Raw genomic sequence first — 22,038 nt, 5'->3', positions numbered from 1 at the left:
AGGTATCTAAAAGGTTAAAGGGAATAAGGCAGTGTATGTTGAGGGCGAATGAAACTGTTTCTTTTGCCGTTAACTAAGACACTAAAGGACAAACTGTCTAAGCAATGACGTGGCATAGGAAAATATATATTTAATCATTGAGCCATGTTATGTGGTTGTATCTATTAATTCCTGATGGATAGATTCTGGAGCCACTAAACATGTTTGCAATTTATTGTAAGGATTTCAGGAATCCAGAAGCCTTGATGATATGGGTATATATTTATCTTTTGACCTGATGCCAAGGTTGTAACTAAGTCAGTGGGAGTATTACATCTGAAATTAGAGAGTATGAGGATATTAGTATTAGAGAACTATCTTTATGCACAGAAGTGAAACGCAATCTCATTCTTATTTCACTTTTGGCTTATAAAAACTAGATCGTTATTTTGTAAAACTGGTTTTATAAAATTGAATAGATATGTGATTGCTTCTGGTGTATTGAAAGATGGTTAATATACTATAATCACAAGCTCTTAAGATTTGCAGGATGTAGAAACTAATGTTGCATCTTCTAGATTGAATGTTAAGAGAAAATTTGTTATTCCTGACTCATTGTATTTTTGGTGTCTATTTTTGGGTTGTAATCAATCAAAATGAGATTTAAAGATTGGTTAAAGAAGGTTTATTACCTAGTGAGGCAGCGGAGCCTAAACCAAACTTGTGAATCTTGTTTTGAAGGATAGATAACTCTAAGGGCTTAATCAGCCAAATGAAATAGACATAAAGAACAATTGGAGTCGGTACACACGTACACGTGTAGTCTTATGAACATCCAATCAAGATTACTCACGTTTTGGATAAATTTACCTGTTGCGACACAAGTCTTATACTTTTGGTATATTCTGAGAGGGTCAAGACTGATGTGGAGCTCAGATTAGGTAAACTTATCAAGACACTTTCGATCTGATCGAGTATTTGAGTATTTCTTGGGATAGTGCAAAGACTATATGGTCAATGAGGGTGTTGTGTACCAGTTTTCCGCAATTGACGCTAAATTAATTTAGGTGTCAAATAGGAATAACAGAATTCCACTTAACATGGTTAGATCTATGATCAGTAATGCCACATTATCTCTTTCATTTAAGAGTTTAGCGTTAATGACATCGATGCGCATTATGAACTGCATTCCATCTTAGTCTGTCTCAAGGATACCGTTGAGCTGTGTTTTTGACTAAATATTAGTTTGAATCATATGCACATATGGGGTAGTCTTGCACATGTGCGCTTGATATGGACAAGTAAGTTGGAAGCAGATCATAGGCATGCTAGATTTGATAGCTACTCTAAATGTCACTAGGATGGATTATTTTATGATCTCAAAGATAAAAGTTGATTGTTTTCACTCACTGTTTATCTATAGGAGAATCATATTATGAATCACATACCTAGTAGCATAATGTTAGAGAATTTGGTATGAGTACCAGGTGTACCACATGTGAACACACTTATTATAGAGATTGAGAATAATATATGAATTCCCTATTGATGCGTTAGCATCATCTACTACACAGATTCTTGCATCGGTACATTGATGTAGTGGGAGGATTGTCATCCAATTCGACAGAATCATGTTTTTAGGTGAGACCATTATGGACATCCCTGTTAAACATGAGTTGGACCCAGTAAGCTACACGGAAGCGTGAACTGATGTGGATACAGATCGTTTTGGTGAGTTACTATGAAATCAGAGTTGGAATCTATGTATTCTAATAAATTCTGGGATCTTGTAGAAATTTCTAGTAGGGTGATTCCTATGGAAGGCAAGTTAATCTACAAAAAGATACCAGAAGATTTCTTAGTGAATAAATCATGAGTATACAAGGGAATGTTATTATTTTTCTTAATTCTATATATTGATGACATCCTACTCATTTATAATGACGTGGAAGTTTTGTCATCAATTATAAGGTAGTTGTTCAATTACTTTTAAATGAAGGATTTTCAAGATGTAAGCTATATTCCTAGGATCAAGCTTTTGCAAGATCAGGTTAAAAGGAAAATAGGCTTATCTTAATAATCCTACATTGATAAAGTTTTGACCAGGTTTGGTATGCATAACTCAAAGAATGAGTTCTTGCTTTATTGATATGGATCGCTCTCTCTAGTAAGTAGTTTTTCAAGACTAGCAGAGGAGATTGAGCAAATGAGACTGGAACAATATGTTTCGGCATATGAGAGTCTCATATATGCCATGGTCTATACCAAACAGGACATCCGCTACATGGTAGGGATAGTCAGTAGAGATCAGTCCAATACTGGACTTGACAACTGGTCTATTGTGAAAAATATCATTAAGTACCTAAGGAGAATCAATGATATCATACCCATTTATGGATGTGATGATATGGTCCTAGTCAGGTATGCTAGTTCTGATTTTCAATCAGAAGTAGATACTATGAGGTTCATGACTTAGTGTATGTTCACTTAATGGAAGGGAAATCAGTTGGTAGATTGTCAAACAGATTTCAACTGTTGACTCAAACCTGCAGGTGGAACATATTGCAGCCTTAAAGGTGGCAATATAAGCCTATTGGTTTGATCTCACTGATTTAGAGGTTGTGGAGCATACTAGCCTGCCTATCGAGCTATATTGTGACAATAGTGCAGAAGTAGTCCAAACCAATGACACAAGGTTCCATAGAGGAACAAGATACACTGAGAGGAAGTATCATGTTCGACATGATATTGTCCGGCAAGAAAATGCACTTGTAGTTAAAACATTGCATTGGAACACAACTTTGTTGATCCATTATCAAAGGTGTGATTGATCAATAATTTTGATCATCATCTGGATAACATTGAAGTTAGGTGCAATTTGAATTGGCTATGAGGGCAAGTGGGAGCTGTTGGGATTTATATGCCCTGGCATAGCAAATTCCTATCTGGATTGTATTGACATATGTTCCTGACATATCTGAAATATTTATGATTTATATAATTGGTGAATTCAATGTATTATGTTTCAATTCACTATGAAATTGATAGTGTCCAGTTAATTACAAGAAATATTTATATATATGTATGTGATGACAATCAATGCATGATATATAAATAGTAATTATAAATTGTTCATAGTCGGTAATTATGGATGGACTCATAATTAATTAAGACTTGAACTGGATCCGCGTTAGGTTGAGATATATTGCGAGAGCCGTCGTATGCAATTACTCCCTATCACCGTCATGGCATTTGACTCTTAAGCATGAAAAAAGTATAGACTCTTTTATTAATTAATAATTACTTTGATTTGTTCGGCGGATTCTTCGGGATCCTTAGACCGACACTTTGGGTAGTTATGTAATTAATAGTTAGAGGGTTATATTTTCAATATTTGCATCATTGCTACTTGTATTTATTTTGTATTGATTATGGTTGATCACAAAGTAAATTCGAAGGCCTTCGTGTGTTTTTAGACAAAATGATTTATTATATATTTATTTATTTAAATTATTATTTTTGTCAAACAAATGTTTTATTGTGATCGAGCCAGAAATAATCAAAGGTACCAAAATAAATATATTAATTAAGTAGTCGGATTGATGGCTATATTTATCCGATAACTAATTATGCATAGAGGGGTCAAAGTGCAATATTGACTTAGAGGTTATTTATTATTTAATTGGAGTTCAATTAATTTCTTTTAGTGGAGTAGAAATTAATTTATGAATTAATTGAATTGGGTCCATGGACCGGGCCAATTATTAATTCATTGTAGCCAATAAAATAATAGGCCCAATGGATTCTCACTCATAGCCCAACTTGATATTGGAATCATATTAGATTTGAGACATATGAATTAGAGATGGAGAAGGATTTGTTGTTTCCTTTTCTTTATTTTTATGTTGCCTATAAATATACATGGTCTATGTATATTTTAGGGTGTGATTTTTATGAGAAGGAAAAAGGAATAAATTTTCTCTCTCTAGAAAATTAGGGTTTATGTTCTCATCTAATGGAGGCTCCCACAAGCCTAGTTTTCCAAGGTCATTCATGGAGGCATATGAGTGATTCCTAAAGGCAAAAGAATTACCAAGAAGATGGAGATCCATGGAAAAGGTGTCTAGCAAAAGGGATCTACAATAAGTGAGAACATTCACTTTAGAGGAGAGATCTAAGGTTTACTCAAACCTTGATGTAAGTATTCAATCTTTTAATTGAATGATACATCATGTTTTATTTTTGCATAAAACTTGTCTCTAAGTGATGAATCAAGATCTATGAATTTAAATCCCTCGAAAAGTTTTTAAAACTAGCACGTTTCCCAACACCACCATCACAATATCTGTTACAGTTACATGTATGAGTGAATCCTAAAAGTCCAAGCAATGGCGATCTCTGGGCTATCACTATCAACATATTTCCATACTGCATCCGTTACACTTGAGCAATGGCTCTCTGTTACACTTGCATTTCCTATTTTTCCTCAATTATTATCTTTATTTTATTTAATTTAATTTCCAGCAACTATTGGGTCAATCCAAACTCTATCCAGCTGCACCACTTCTTTCAGACTAGAAGCTTCCTTTCTCAACTACATGAACTGCCTCATCCTTCCTCAAATCCAAATTATGTTGAATGGATATCTAGCCCCAACAAAGATTTTTCAATGGCACATACCTACAAATTCTTCACCCCACCCTCTCCAACTTTCACTTGGCACAAGGTTGTTTGGTTTAAAGATCATATTCCTAAGCACAGCATTATTCTTTGGTTGGCTGTGAGAGGAAGATTATATACTTTAGATGCCAAACCTGTCCTCCACAAGCACTACACCAACTGTTGCTATCTATGTAACTCAGCTTGGGAGTCCATTGACCATCTTTTCTTCAAATGTGACTACACTTCACACATTTGGAGATTTGTTCAGGATATGGTAGGGTTTTACATTAGCCCAGACAACTGGTCTCAACTGGTTCTATGGTGTTCTACTTATTGGAGATCCGCTGAATTCTTGGTGCACAAACTGCTTTGGGCTGCTGCTGTCTATTCCATTTGGATGGAAAGAAATGCTAGAGCATTTAGGAACCAATCACCTACACATCATAGCATAATTGCGCAGATCAAAAATTGTGTCAGAGCTAGACTAGCAACAATTAAACTCAGAACAAGCATGGACTTAAAGAGGATTACATCCATCTCAGAATTTCAACTACTCTTCCAGCAAGGCCATTGCCTCCGGACAACATTTGCTTCAATCTTGAATCATGTGTGCTTGGCTTATTGTGTGCAGTGATAGTAATACTCCATTGCTGCTCTAGGAGAGAATCAAACTTGATAGGTTTTCATTTGCAGCATGTTAGTTAATTCTAGTGACCGGTATTGGTTTTTGGTTGTTATGTTTGGTTTTCTCCCCAACTTGGGACCCTCTGTACATTCTTATCATTTATACAAGCTTACCTTTTAACCAAAAAAAAAGAAAAGAAAAGAATATAAGACTGTATATTGTACTGGGATAGAAGTAGAGAGCTCCTACGTAGGGAACATTGATTGGGAACGTGATATACCTAAGGGGTGTTTGGGCAGAACATGTGGGTCCCTAGGTAGGTTTGTGTATAGATGAGACAATCAAGCCTTGGTCCCTCCATGGTATTAGAATGGGCTGTGTTATGGGCCTAACCTTGATGTCTGGTTCAGCAGTTACTCGGGCCTAGCCTTGTTGAAAGTAAATATAAATGTGCTGCGCTGTCATAGACGACTTTACACATTTTTATACACATTCCGCACACGCTAAAATGTTTGGCTATTTGCTTCTCCCTCCTACCGATTTGCCAATATTTGAAAGGTCAAAAAGGGTGACTTTCGTAAAAGGGAGATATATATTAGTATTTATTTTTCATTTATTGGACGGTGTGGTGTGGTGTGGCGTGGTTGGTTTGTGGTGTGGTGTGGCGTGGTTGGTTTGAAGGCAATTCCCATGTTCTGCTGTGATTGAACACACGTCTCTGCTCCATTATTTGATGACTACTCTCATTCACAACACATCAAACTATCACACCAATCAACCCCTTTTGCAAGGCATCGCCCAAACCCACCCATATTAACATATTTAAATAAATTTGTGAATATATATATATATATATATATATACACACACACACTTCAAATATGTCTTTGTTATATATATATATATATATATATATATATTCACAAAATATCATATTAGATCATTTTCATTAATTTTTCCCTCCTTCAATATATTCACAAAATATCATATTAGATCATTTTCATTAATTTTTCCCTCCTTCAATCTGTAGTTCTACCAATCTTTGACTTTTGTTATTGTAGTTAATGAAAGATCAAATTATGTATGAATCTATGATTGAAGTTAGAACAAAATTTGTTGATTGGTTATATATAGACAACCCTCCACCTGACCAATCAAGAGTGTTTGATGAAAGATTTCTGTTCAACTCCCTCAGTTTACGTATCACTGCTCAAATTTAATTAATTTTTATAATGCTTTATTATTTAATTTTTTGAGTACGTTTCCCCCAACCCTCCCCCCAAGGTGCAATTTTATAAGGTAGATATGAATATTGGATGGAGATGATGGCGCCCAAAAATTGATGTCCCCTCAGTTTTCATTTTCATTTTTTTTATTTTTAATCTTGTGTTTTTATCAACTATTGCAGATAATATAATTAAATGGATTTGTGCCCTTTCTATACTGATGACTAAACGTCGTAATACTTTATTTATCATTTTAAAAGGGATGATGAGAGTTCCAAAAAGAAGTAAAGTGGATGGGAGAGTTTTTTGGTCAATATTTATATATATATTGATGAAATAAGAAGTGAAATGCCAAATCTACCCTCTTGCACTGAAAAAGAGAAGCAGGAGAGATACAGGCAGCTCACTTGTCGCGTTTATAGTAGTGCGATTAGGTGTTGAATTGTTGACTAAATCAACGCATAAAAAAGATAAGAGATGGAAAAGTTGGTTTTAATTTTAAACAATAGCTTATACCATAACATTGTCGACTTCAATGATTACTAGCTTTATTAAGTGGCCTTACCTTTAATTATTGGCTTCAAAATATAAAAATGTATAATTGGGGTTTGATTGATTGTATCTAATTAAATATAGTAAAAGCAAGTGGCCCGTCTGAACAAATATATTAGCATCTTAGGAACAATTAATGACAAATGAAGGAATTAGGCACAACTGTACTCTTGGTTATTTGTTTCCAAGGATACTTTTATTTATTATAGTTTGCCATCAAATAACATCTAGTTCAATGCATAACCTTTCTTTTCAAAAAATAAAAAATGAGAGCGGTTTGAGTCAAAAAATGAGAGTAGTTTGAGTCGAAATGCAAAATAGATGAAACACATATAAAAACTTAAGAAAAATAAAATAAAATTCATCTATTGGATCTCATTTATATAGAATTAAAGTAAAGATACATTGTGATTATTATCATGTTAATTTTTAATGCATTCCCTATTAATTTTTTCCTTCCTTTACCCACCAACCAAAGTGTACCTTAATATATAGATTACTCATGAAAGTAAATACACATATATATAGATATTGATTGATTCGCACATTTTGAGTTATATTCGGATATTCAAAAGTATTACTAATAGGATCTTAATTTAATGTTGACATAGCGAAATAAATAATGGTAATAGCGTGCACTTTAATTTAGCAAGCGTAATTTTCCGGGAAAGAGAGCCGTGGAAAACCCGACCCGGACCAACCCACTCAATTATTATTATACACTTCCCACATGTCTTTGCGACGTCATATATTCTTCCTTCCTTTTCTTGCTGTAATTGTGACTAGTCTCTCACTAGATTTTATACTTGTCCTTTTTCCAGACTCTTCAATTTCTCTCTCCTCCATTTCTCTCTCCTCCATCTTCCATAGAGGTCACCATTTTCCAGACTCCTCAGTTTTCCTCTCTTTTCAAATTCTCTCTCCTCCATCTTCCATAGAGGCCACCATTTTCCAGACTCCTCAGTTTTCCTCTCTTTTCAAATTCTCTCTCCTCCATCTCCCATAGAGGCCACCATTTTCTTGACTCTTTAAGTTTTTCTTTCTTTTTAACTACTTATTCTTTTTCTATTGTCTTGTTTCTTATCAAGTTAACAAGTCACCAATCAACAATACCCATTTTAATAAAGTTTGGAGATTAGGGTTTATGGAAGAAAGGGAGATACAAGAGAAAGCCTGGTAAAGTCATGGAGACAAATTTGAAGGTTTTTAGGGGCAGATGTGAGACGAAAAACAAATGATTGGTGACAAATACATGGAGATGAAATAGAAAGTCAATAGACATAAAAAGTTCAAAAGAATTTTAGAGGAGATAATTCAGACACAAATTTTAGAAAGAAATTGAATAAAATTTGTGAGAGAGAGAGACAAGTATATATATTTTTAGAGAGAGGAAAAGTTAAAATAGAATTTCTAAAGTAATTTCATATTCAAATCTTGGAGAGAAAAAGTGATGAGAATTTGAGAGAGATATATATGGCCAAATTTTGAAGAGAAAAAGTGAAGAAAATTTCTGAGCAACCGTAATCTGGTAGAGAGAGAAGGTAATGGGTATGAAATGAAGATAAGGCTAAACATTAAGGATAGATTTGTCTTTATATTTATTAGCTAATGTATTTTTTTTGGAAAGTTGGTTGCCTAAATGACGTGGCCAAGACATGTCATTATTCGGTGTTTATTCGGGTTTTTTATTCGGTTTCTCCATCATCACCCTAAATATAAAGACAAATCTATCTTTAATGTTTAGCCTTATCTTCATTTCATACCCATTACATTCTCTCTCTACCAGATTACGATTAGTCAAAAAAAAATTTCACTTTTTCTCTTCAAAATTTAGCCATATATATCTCTCTCAAATTCTCATCACTTTCTCTCTCCAAGATTTGAATATGAAATAACTTTGGAAATTCTATTTTAACTTTTCCTCTCTCTAAAAATATATATACTTGTCTCTCTCTCACACAAATTTTATTCAGTTTCTTTCTAAAATTTGTGTCTGAATTATCTCCTCCAAAATTCTTTTGAACTTTTTATGTCTAAAAATTTACAGATCTCGCTCTCAAATTCTCTTGACTTTCTATTTCATCTCCATGTATTTGTTTTCCTCACCATTCATTTGTTTTTCGTCTCACATCTGTCCTTAAAAACGTTCAAATTTGTCTCCATGACTTTACCAGGCTTTACTAGGCTTTCTCTTGTATCTCTCTTTCTTCCATAAACCCTAATCTCCAAACTTTATTAAAATGGGTATTGTTGATTGGTGACTTGTTAACTTCATAAGAAACAAGACAATAGAAAAAGAATAAGTAGTTAAAAAGAAAGAAAAACTTAAAGAGTCTGGAAAATGGTGGCCTCTATGGAAGATGGAGGAGAGAGAATTTGAAAAGAGAGGAAAACTGAAGAGTCTGGAAAATGGTGACCTCTACGGAAGATGGAGGAGAGAGAAATTAAAGAGTCTGGAAAAAAGACAAGTATAAAATCTAGAGAGAGACTAGTCACAATTACAGCGAGAAAAGAAAGGAAGAATATATAACGTGGCAAAGACATGTCAGGTTTCGGTGTTAATTCGGCAATTAGTCTTCGGTTACTCTATCATTATTCTTATATTTATTAGCTAATGTATTTTTTTTGGAAAGTTGGTTGCCTAAATGATGTGGCCAAGACAGGTCATTATTCGGTGTTTATTCGCGTTTTTTATTCGGTTTCTCTATCATCACCCTAACCCAAAACTGTGGTCCACAAAAATAGTTTTCTCTCTCAAAAGAGAAAACGACAACTCACCAATAACTATAACGCCGTTAACAACAACGAAGGAAAAGGAAATCGACAAGCCAAATGACTAACGTTTACCGTCAAAACAGAGAGGTACGACCACGTACGACCCAGTCTCCGTCAGCCCACTCATACCACGAGCCCCCCTCCCCCACCTTTCGCTCTCTAACTTTGTCTTTCTCTTTCTCTCTCTACATTTCACGCGTCGCGAAAAGCGAAGGTCGCTGTGAAAGCTCCACCATTTTCAACCACACTCACTATATATCTCCATAGAAATCATCTTCTTCGTATGCTCATCAACAGAACTACGATTTTTTATATTATTTATATTTTATATAAAATATAGGACAAAACCTCCTCTCTCTCCCATAGAGGAAGAGGAGAGAAAAAAGAAAAAAAAAATCATACACAATTCTTCTTCCGGCAGTTTTCTCAAAAGGACAGTCTTCCAACCTTATTAGTGAAAATGGTCTTTTAAGTGAAGTTGCATATGTTAATTTCGTAGTAAATATTTCGTACTAAAAACTCCTTTGTTGTAGTGTAGGAATCAGTAAGCAAGCAATTGCTAAAAGAATTTTGTAAAAGAAGACTAAAATGATGGGAAAAGAACAAAAAAATTTAACATTATGAAAGTAAATTAATAAAAAAATTACTCAAAACTTAAAAATCTGCCTTACCGTTGACAATTTTGGGACAAATTATCTTTGAAGGACCTACAAGATACATGATCTTGCGTAAATGTTGTTGCGCACTGTGTTCAAGCCAAACAAAAAATAAATAAGAGAAATCATAATGCACAAAAAAAAAAAAAAAAAAAAAGAAGAAAAGTTGGTACATTTAGTTGGCGGGGATAAAAAATTAGGGGTGCACACAGTACGATTTGGACCGGATTAGCAATATTTTGGGACCAAATCATTTATAACGGTTCTACTATTTTTGAAACCAGATCGAACCATAATGTCCATGGAACCAAACCAAACCAAACCGCGAAAAACCGATTTGGTTCGGTTCGGTTTGTCGGTTTCGGTTGATTTCCTTTTCATTTTATTTTAACTTAGAGGGGGCAAATTTAAAAATAATAATAATAAAATAAAATTTGAGATATATTTGAAAAGGAAAATTTGACTTTTTTTAAAAAAATTTAAAGAACAAAAGAAAGAAAGGGAGCACGTGAAAACTTTACTTGATTTAGGTTTAGGATATGATACACACACACACACACACATATATATATAACACAGTAACGGTTTGGTCCGGGTTGGTCCGGTCCAATACGACCCTAAATCAGGATTGGACCGAAAAATTACGGTTTCATAATTTTGGACCCAGGACCGGACCAAACCGCTATACCACTAACCCAAATCGCTCAATTCGGTCTGATCCGATTTTTCGATCAATCGAATTTTTTAAACACCCCCTGTAAAAAAAATTACACCCATTACCATTACCCAATACGGAAACCCTCAAACCTCAACTATACAAACATTGTCGAATATTAACCACTATTGTACAATGGCTTTGACAATGGAACAAACCATATAATCTTTAAAAAAAAAAAAAAATGGAAAAGCATCTAGATATAACTGAGACAACATACTTGAGGAAGAAAAGAGCATAAATAAAATTTTATAATTTTGCACGCCCACATGAGAAATTTATAATTCTGTTCAAAAAATAAATAAATAAATAAAAGTTATATAGAATATTTTAGTTGTTTTCAAATAGAGATCAAATACACCTGTTTGTAGAGCATGAAAAGAGAGCCACATGGTGGTTTGTTGTATCTGATGATTTTTCCATATAAAGGATCGGACGTCCTCAACAGTAGAGGCACTTATTATAAGGTGAGAATGGCCTGTTTTAAAAAAAAGAAGTTATAATAACCTGAAAACAAGATTTATAGGCATGTGATAATGTGCGTGCCAATGCACGAGAAAGCATTTTGCAAAGAGAAAATCATGCAAGCAGGGATCTCAAAATCTAATTCTATAAATAATTAGAGACATCCACCGTCATATATATAGTATTTCACACATATACTATTATATTATGTTAAGATACTAAATTTGAGGCCCTAGACCGGCTGGATCTAATAATCCATTAGATACACTCAATTAATTCCAAACGTGCCACCATATTTTGTTCTAACATCACATGCTATCTAACACACTTCCATGCCATAACTATTCACTTTGTACCCCCCATAGAATTTAGATGAGCGAATTCAAGAACAAGATAAAGAAGTGAATAGAGACAATACATACATACATACATACATACATATATATACACACACACACACAATCGCGATAAAGCAAACCTATATGTCATAGCCACCATTTCTTAATTTTCTTACCATAACAGAATCTTTCAAGATCTTTGTACATCGAACCACAATATTTTCACTATCGCTCCCAGTATAGTATAGACACTGCATCACAACAACAAAGGAAACCAAACAATAGTTGTAAACCATTATTGCTGCACAAATTTTATTATAATCTCGGCTTCATGTTTTATATTCATTTTACAAAGAAAACATCATCATCCTCGTCATCCAAAACCTTAATACCACCAAATAAACTAACAATAAAAAGCATCAATAAGAGGGTAAAATCGACTATAAAGACGAATATTGTACTTCATTAATTTAAAAACGCACCAACAAACAAGTTCAACAAATTATTCACGAACCCAGTTATAGGTTCACTCTGAATCTACAGCAACATTTATATCCATTTTCAATGTGTGATTGTCTTAATTACAAAGCTAGTGTAAATGGGAAAGAAGTGACCTTTGAATCATGCATATATTTACAATTTCTTTTTAAATTTAGTATTATTATTATTTGGTGGATTGATAATTCTGAACTATGTGTACAGAATTAAAGAAAACGTGACACTCCATTTACATTTAAAATTTTCTTAAAAAATATTACTACGTATTTTTATAATTTTTTCTTGATACATAGACATATATATAAATATTATATATATTTAAAAGGTAAAACACAAGCAAATAAAATTAAGAACAACAACCTTAATTGACACACACACACACACATATATAGTTTCAGATATACCTTTTTATAGAGCGTGGCAACAACAGAACACGATTTTGGCAACTCCACAAGACAGTCAAGCTCATGAGATATGGACATCTTCCTGCAAGAGAGATTCCAAATTAATTAATAACATCAGAATCAAAGAAAAAAAAAATGAAAAAGAACCTATACAAAATTAATCAACTCTCGATCGTATCAAAATAACATATATATATATATATATATATATATATATATTGTATGCCCTAATTGATTCAACGAATGGTTTAACAAATAAAATTCAACTTGGCAAAACCCTTAGCAATGATGGAGCGGAAGCTGTGAGATATTTTTATTAATTAAAAAGCTAATGAATTCTGCTCTTGTAGTACATATATTTATAATAATGGAAGAAAGCTTGAACTACACGAAAACTACCCATAAGAAAGCTAATAACACGAGCAAACCTAATATGATAAGAAAACTTAAAACACAAGAAAATTACTTAAAATTAAAGTTTCTAAAATTGTTTACCTTTCAAAAAAAAAAAAAAAAGTAACTTTCTGAAAAAAGTTACCAAATAATAATAATAATATAGTATGAAACTTAATAAAACTTTCCTACATCAAACAAGCAGGCCGGCGCTTAGGAAGTTAGGAGGTGCGGGCAGGGGCGAAGCTAACGTATGCCCCTATTATAATATATAAACTAAATTATTATTATTATTATTAGTATTATTATTATCATTTATTTTTATTTTTTGCATTTATACAACGTAATTTTCATATAATGACCCCCTAAAATTTTTATTTTTTAAAATTGTCTCTTAAATTTTTATTTCTTTCATCTTTTATTCTTAAAATTCATCTAATTTTCTTAATAAAGTTAAATTTTCCTTTCTGAATCAAACTCTAATTAGTTTTCCTTTCAAAGTTCTCATTTTTTTTTTTCATTTTTAAAATTTTGGTAAACTAATTTATCTTTTGCAATATTATTTTCTTCTTTGCCTCTTGATTTGAAGAATCTATATTTGTTATCATGTTTACTGATTTTTTTTTTTTTTTAACATTATGCCCTAGATTTAATTTTTGGCTCCGCCCTTTGTGTGAGTGGTGCCATCGCATTGGCCCCCAATTTTGAATGCCCCCCATATTTTTTTGTGAGCCCATATATATGGTGTATATATATATTGTGAAAAATATTTTATTTATAAAATGAATTGTAGTTCAGTTGGTGAAGGTCCACATGTAAATGCAGTTTGTTTTTTTTTTTTTTTTTGTTTTTTTTTTAATACAACTTATTTGGAACTTTTTTTTTTCCTTAATAAACTTAGGCCCAATCTGAGTGAAAGAGAGTATAACCTAGTTTTTTTTATTTTTTTTAAATGCAGCCTATACAACTCAATCTAGCCATCTCACATTTTATTATTATTATTTTTTTTAACTTAGACCCAATCTGAGTGGATAATATGATATACTATTTTAACTTAGAGGAGAGAAAAAAAAATATGATGGGGCCCAATTTATTTTTTGCACAGGCCCCAAGCGGGGTGGATCCGCGGAGATTTTCTGTATGTTTTGTGGGTCGACTGTCGAATCGATTGACCATATTCTTTGTCTTTGCCCCTTTGCTTGCAAAGTTTGGAAGCTTAGTCCATTGCGGTTGGATTTTAGCAATTTGTCGCGGTCTTGTTGGCAAAAAAGATGGTTTGGTCTTACTGAGATTTGTAAAATTTGTGATGATCCTTCTACTTGCATTGGTCTGGCGGCCTTCATTTGTTGGTCTATTTGGAAGTGCAGGAATGATCTTATGTTCAATAACCGTATTTGGGATCCGTTTGATGCTTCCCAATGGGCCGTTATGAATTTCCATGAATTCTGTGAGGTTAGGGATCAGAATGCTCTCCTGTCCCTTTCTTCGATCTCTGTTCCTCCCCCTCTCTCTGTTTGGATTGCTCCATGTGCGGGTAGTCTAAAGTTAAATTTTGACGCCTCCTATTGCTCAGTTTCAAAGTCTTGTGGTGGTGGCATTCTACTTAGAAACCACTTAGGACAGCCTATTCGGGTGGCGTTTGTTTTTCTGAGGAATGTGTGTAGTCCGACTGTGGCTGAAGGTTTGGTGCTTAAGGAGTCTCTCCGGTCATTGTGGAACGGGATTGCCAGTCGTTGATGGCCCTTCACCCCTCTGAAGCGGCTCTGATGGTTATTCTGGAGGATGTCCATTCCTTTTTGCGTTCTTGTGTGGGTGCCTCTCTTGTTTGGACCCCTCGTAAAAGAAACATTATTGCTCATCTTTTGAGTAAAAAGGCTTTGGAAGCCAAATGTTGTAATTTTGAGTGGAGCATATGGCCTAAGAGTTGTTAAATGCTTGCTCTTCCGAATATTTTCCGCTTTCCGTCTAATGTTATCGGTTTCGTTAAAAAAATAAAATAAAAATCTCGTCGAAATGTACCATTTACAAATTCAATTATAACAAAAATTTTAACGTCATTAAAGTTGAAAACTATGATTATTTTTCTATTTAGAATTCTAAGGAATAAAAAAAAACGGATACTAGTGTTTGGAAACAAGATAATTTCTTTACTAATTGTATTTTTAAAATAGGGGTAAGTGCATAAAACACCCTCAAATATATTTTGAATAGCGTTTTTATCCCCTATTTGAAAAAGTGTGCAATAAACATCCATAATCTTTTGAAATTGTGCAAAATTACTCATTTGTCAAAAATCTGACATAAATTATTGTTGTAATTAATACCCATTTTGCCCTTTTAGTCTTCCAAAAATACCCATCATTCTCTCTCTACTCTCTGCCACCAACTCTCCTCCCACCATCGTCTTCTTTTTTAACCACCGTTTGATGGTACAACCTCCTCCTCCTCCTCACACCATAATTCACCCCTCAACTCCACCAATCAATCTCTTCCATATATATATATAAACACACATATATATCTATTTATATATAGATACACACACACACACACACACACACACACACACACACACAGATATATATATACATGGCGACTGTGGATCAGGGTACCATCGGCGGTATCAATGGCTTGTGGGTTGTGGATTGGAGGTGGCCGCATCTCGATGCCAAGATTTGTATTGGTTCTAATCAAACCCTATGAGCCATTCATCAATACCGACAGTGCTCCTTGCCCCAAAACCCTAATCGTCAGTTTCGCGCATCGTGGATAAGACAACCTATCTTCGCCGTAGATTGAAGATTCGTACGTGTATTGGGGAGCACCGTTGCACAGAGAGAGAGTATGTTGAAACGGCCATGGAAGGTGGACTCTAGCTCCGGGAGTGGCCGAGGCTTGTTTGAGATTTTGTTCTCCGGCACACGGACCCATATTACTTCTCCGGCAGAACCGCGATGGTGAGTAATTTACTGGCTGAAGTCCTCAACGGCGAGCCGGCTTAGGGAATCGCCGATTAGCACCCCGGAAGTGTTCTTCGTCATTTGTAGTTTGGTTACCGGTGGTGGGTCTTCGGGCTCGTTGCCATAGTAGAACAAGAAAAGGGGTGGGTTTCCAAGGTCGTTGAAGAATAAGAAGAGGGGTGCGTCTTTGTTGCCATCATCCGATGAAGATCAAATCAGTCCGAATTAATTCACAAAATTCCACAAACCCTAGGGTTCGAAATCGACATATTGTTTGGTGAAGAAGATGCCCCTAAACTATTATAGGTTAGAGAATGAGGTTGATCAAGGATGCTCGAAGAAATGGTGGTAACGGTGGTCGGATCCCCAAAATACATAATATATGTATGTGTGTGTGTGTGTGTGTGTGTGTGTGTGTGTGTGTGTGTGTGTGTGTGTGTATGTGTGTGTATATATGTAGTGAAAATTAGAGTTTGTGATTTGTAGAAAGAGAGAGAGAATATGTGGTTGGCGGCCATGGTGGGGGAGAATAAAGAGAAATAATGGCTGTTGTGGAGCTTTGCAGTTGTGGTGTGGAGGATGAAGAGACAGAAAGTGTTGGTGTGTGTAATACCCTGATATTTTAAAGGATTTATTAATTGAAATTAAAGAAATTATTAATTGAAATTAATTACTTATATTTTATTTTAAATGATTTATTTGACTTAATTTGAATTAATTGTGTTTATTTTAATTTTTAATTGATTTGTTTTATTAAGTGCTTAGATTAATTATTTTATTTTATTTATATTTTGTGAATTATTGATATGATGATTGTGGTGTGTGTGTTTAATTATTGATTAAATTGTTGGCGTGTTGATTTTTATTGGTATGATATGACTTAGTTGTAAATTCTTATTTGTTTTTGTTCTTTATGTTATTAGTTATTTTAATTTAAGTGTTTATTTAATTATTTTATTTATTTAAATTAATTGGATTGGGCTTAAGGAATGTTGTACCAAATGATACAGTCATGGGCTTGGATGAAGTCTTGTTGGGTTAATTAATAAAGGCTCATGGTTATGTGATTATTTAAATGATCATTTTTGTATAATTATAAACGTATATATATACAATTATATATATATAAATATAATTAATTAAAAAGTGTTACGAAAGGATATATATTTATGGATATATATATATATATTATATTATTTGAAGAGTATTATTTTATTATTTTATTTAGTAGTCTTATTAGGAATAGGATTTAGGTTTTAATGTGTATAAATATACGCATAAGGTTTAGGGTTAAAAAGTTTACACGTTAGAAAAATAAGAGAGACAAAGAGAGAAGAAGAAGAGAAAGCCGACAAGGAGTAGGCTGGATCTAAGAAAGAGGATGCCACAATTGGAAGAGACAATCAAGGATTGAAGCGTCGGTTTCGTTTCGTAATCTTCAGGCAAGTTCTTTTCTAACTCTACTCTTAAAACCCATAAGTTTATCACCTTGAGTATCAACGTTGAAATTAAATTTATTTGTTTAAAAATCATTGATAGATTGAATTAATTAAAAGCATAAATTATTATATTTGATCTTTTGGAATTTTGGATTTTAAATTGATATATATTAGGTGTTGTATATATTTTTTAAAATCAAGGTATAGGTGGATTTATGACCCAAAAGGTTTAATTAGGGTTTCTATATTTTTTGGAATTTTCTGGGACTTTTCTGGATTTTTAGAATTATTTTACAATGTGCTTTGTATTTTTCGGAATATTCTGGAATTTATTTTATAATCATTTTTTTATGCACTGTTACATAACTGTGTTAATGGCGCATCAAATGGGGGTGTTATCCGGTGTGGTCAAGTCCATGGAAAGTTAATACAACCACAAATCTAGGCCATACGATTACTTTAATATAATTGAAATAATCCACTGTGGTGGAGATACATGGGGATTTAATGCACCATTGATCTAGGCCCTTGGAGTGATCTAATCAACAAAGAAGATATCTGGTACCTCGCGGCGCATGGAGTTCGGTGCGTGTATGCATCTGGACCGTTGACTTGGTCCAGTCAACATACACGTAATCCAGTCTGACGCAGCTTACCAAAGCCCAGAGTTCTAGCCAACCAGAAGCAGCCACGTCATCCAGAATGAAGAACAAGCGTGTGGGGGCGCGTGTACCGTGCGTAGAGGCCCGTGAAGATACCTGCTAACTTGTGGTGACGTGTGGAAGCGCGTACAGTGTGTTTGGGCGCGTGTGGGGGCATGTGGGGAGGCGTACGGGGTCCCGAAAAGTTCCAGTGGGGTCCTATCCCAGAATTGACTTTAAACTCATTAGGGTTGAAAACAAACACTATAACAAATATTCCTAGGGCTTTGAGAGTTGTGGAGTGTTACTACTATATTTAATAACACTTATTTGTGTAATATAATTAATTAATAATTTATTTCGGAAGGAAGTGTATATATATATATATATATGGTCTAATTGTTATGGATAAATCGAACACTATAAGAGATATTCCTAGGGCTTTGAGAGCTGTGGAGTGTTATTACTATATTTAGTAACACTTATTTGTGTAATATAATTAATTAATAATTTATTTCGGAAGGAAGTGTGTATATATATATATATATATATATATATATATGTATGTATGTATGGTCTAATTGTAAAGGATAAAGCGAACACTATAAGAGATATTCCTAGGGCTTTGAGAGCTGTGGAGTGTTAATTACTACTATATTTAGTAACACTTATTTGAGTAATATAATTAATTAATAATTTATTTCGGAAGGAAATGTGTGTGTGTGTATATATATATATATACACATATATATTGATATATATGTATATATATGATTTAAATAATCAAATAAGGTTATTGTATGTATTTATATCATTTAAGATTAATATTCTTATTTGGTACAGTAATATGGTTGATTAAATCATATTAGGTTGGTTTTTAAATTAAACTTATGCATATAATATGCATATGATGTCTATGTATGGATTAACTTCTTGTTAATTCGTCCATTTTGATGTATAATTGCACTTTTATGAGCATCACAATATTAAAGTCTGCAATGGACATTGGATCCCTTACTTGATCCACAAGTTGTTGGCTGTTTGATAGGGTCATTTTATTGTGACTTGGAGTCTTATGTTACGGTATACTATCAATGTAGAGAACCTTAAGACTAGTAATTTTGAAACATTTCATAAATGGGCTAAAATCCTAAAATCCCCTAACTTTTAATTTTTTATTATAAAATTTCAACTTATTTCTAAAAACTCTAACATTATTACAAAGTTATCACACTGCCCCAATTATTATACTTGTTATTCCAAAAAATACCCCTATGCATGTTAAATAATAGAAGCCGCCATTTACTCATCCACTGAAAATAATTGAATTTTAATATTTGAATTAAAATTTTAAATAATTTATGACTGGAGACATTAAAAGAATATTTAAAAAATTTGCCATCAAATTATGCATTTCCTTTCAAAACATAGAAGAGGTCTTTCAATTAATTTATTTTTTAGAAATACAATAAATCTAACTTTAGAAATCTTCTTCCAATTGAGTTATGAATCAATCATTTTTTTTTTATATATATTATTTTTCAAAATAAGAATTAAACTTTTGTAATTAGAATTTTATTCAAAATTTAGTGGTTATCCAAAATCTATTAGTTTGTCATTTAAACAAATTTGAAAAAAATTATTAACTATCCTAATTGTTGTCAATTTTTATATTTAAATTGTGTAGTAATTAATCAATTTTTTGAAGTATAAAAATGATTCAATTTTTAAAAAATATAAAATAAATAATGATATTTTTAAAGACTTATTTATTTTTTTGTTTACCAAATTGTATATTTTACAAAAGATTTTTTTATTTAAATTAAATGAACTAAATTAATTTAATATATAATATAATATTCATAAATTAATTTGAATTAAATTATAATATTTAAGTTTGTGCCTGAGGGTAATTTTGTAACAAAATATTAATTTTATTTTTTAAATAAAATAATAAATTATAAAAAAAATTTAGTCATTTAACAAGTCTTTAAGAATTCATTAATAAAATTAAAGTAATGTGATAATTTTATAATAGTATTAAAATTTTTAGAAAAATAGTGAAATTTTTATGATTTTAGCTGTACCTATCTCACCTGGGCCCCACCTACGGATACGGACTCTTTCTCTCTTCATATATATATATATATATATATATATGCTCTTCATATATGTAGTATATATATATATCGGTCCATCAATTGTTGCGTGAACAATCCACGTTCTCTCTCAGTGGCACCCTGCGTAGAGGATTTGATTACTGACATGCCAATTCCATATCATCAAACAAAAAGACAGATTTCGCCAAAAGTTCTTCATAATATCGGATCTACCCTTGATCCTTTTACATTTCTTACACCAATTGGTGTGAAGTTTGTCCAAATCATTTTTTTTTTTTTTTCTTGGGAAAGGTTTGTCCAAATCTTGAGAGACGTTTAAAAGACAGATTAAACATCAGTTGGTTTTATTGAAGCATGTAAATTTTTACTTGAAATAGATTTTTTGAAAATAAAAAACTATTTTTCGAAAGTCATAAAGATAATTTTATGAAAAACAGACTCTTTTTTTTATTTTATTTTTTTTAATTGAGTTTTGAAAAAACAATTCTTAAAACATTTCAACCTAATAGAAGTAAAAAAAACAAAAAAAAAAAAGGTTCTTAATTAGAAAACAATTTTTAGAGAATTATAAAGATAATTTTATGATAAACTAACCTTTTTTTTTTTTTAATTGAGTTTTGAAAAAACAATTCTTAAAACATTTCAACCTAATAGAAGTAAAAAAAAAAAAAAAAAAAAATGTTCTTAATTAGAAAACATTTAATCGTATTAACTTACATTGTCGGAAAATGAGATATTAAGTCTGGAAATATTTTCTAATTTTACATTTTTTGTAATAAGCGGATATGATTTGATTCTATAACGAGTCAACATTAATTAGGGTAATATTAAGAATAATTATTACATGGTCCAAAATTATACGATCATCACCAATCAAATGCGGCCATGTAATATTGATCGAAAGACGTAACAATTTCTCAATATCTAGACTGGACATGCCAAATGGTCCAAATCATCATCTTCCCAGAAGTGTTCTTCTTCAGTAAGCCTTTTTTTCGTGTTTGGTCAAAACTCCATTCCATGAACAGAATTAAGCTAGGAGTGTTACTTAGTCATCTATGTTTGGCACCTTATGAATAATGGCTCCACATAACTTTTATTTTTCTAGAGGTTTCAACTTTTAGAAATTAAAACTATCTGCAGTATGCATTTATTAACTGTTTTGTTAATTTTTTCTAATTATGTTCCATTTATTTGTTATTTTTCATTTCTGTTGGTTATAGATAAAACATTTTTCATGTTCCTAAAAACTTCATATAACCTATGATTTTATTCTGTGGGTCCTCCATCCATTGTACTCCAGAATGCATATAGGTAATTTATGTTTAAATTCTTAAAATTTATTTTTGGAAGGCAACAAAGTAGCATTAAAATATACTGCATTTGATTTTATATCACCTTTTAAAAAAAAATTAATTGAATAATGAATTGGAATAAGAAATTAAGGATTACAAAATTCTATGGGAATAAGAAAATGATTTTTTAATTTTAATTGTTTTTTTTAAAAAAAGTTTTACAAAATTGAATTTTGTAAACTTTTTTTTTTAAAAAATTATAGCTGTTAAGACGCTGTTTGTGTTAGCCAAATAG

The sequence above is a fragment of the Cornus florida genome, unplaced genomic scaffold (genome assembly GCF_030987335.1).
Source record: "Cornus florida cultivar Cherokee Brave unplaced genomic scaffold, ASM3098733v1 CherokeeBrave_3.0.0_Hap2_Chr09, whole genome shotgun sequence".
Classification (NCBI taxonomy): domain Eukaryota; kingdom Viridiplantae; phylum Streptophyta; class Magnoliopsida; order Cornales; family Cornaceae; genus Cornus; species Cornus florida.
This window is presented reverse-complemented; position numbering follows the sequence as displayed.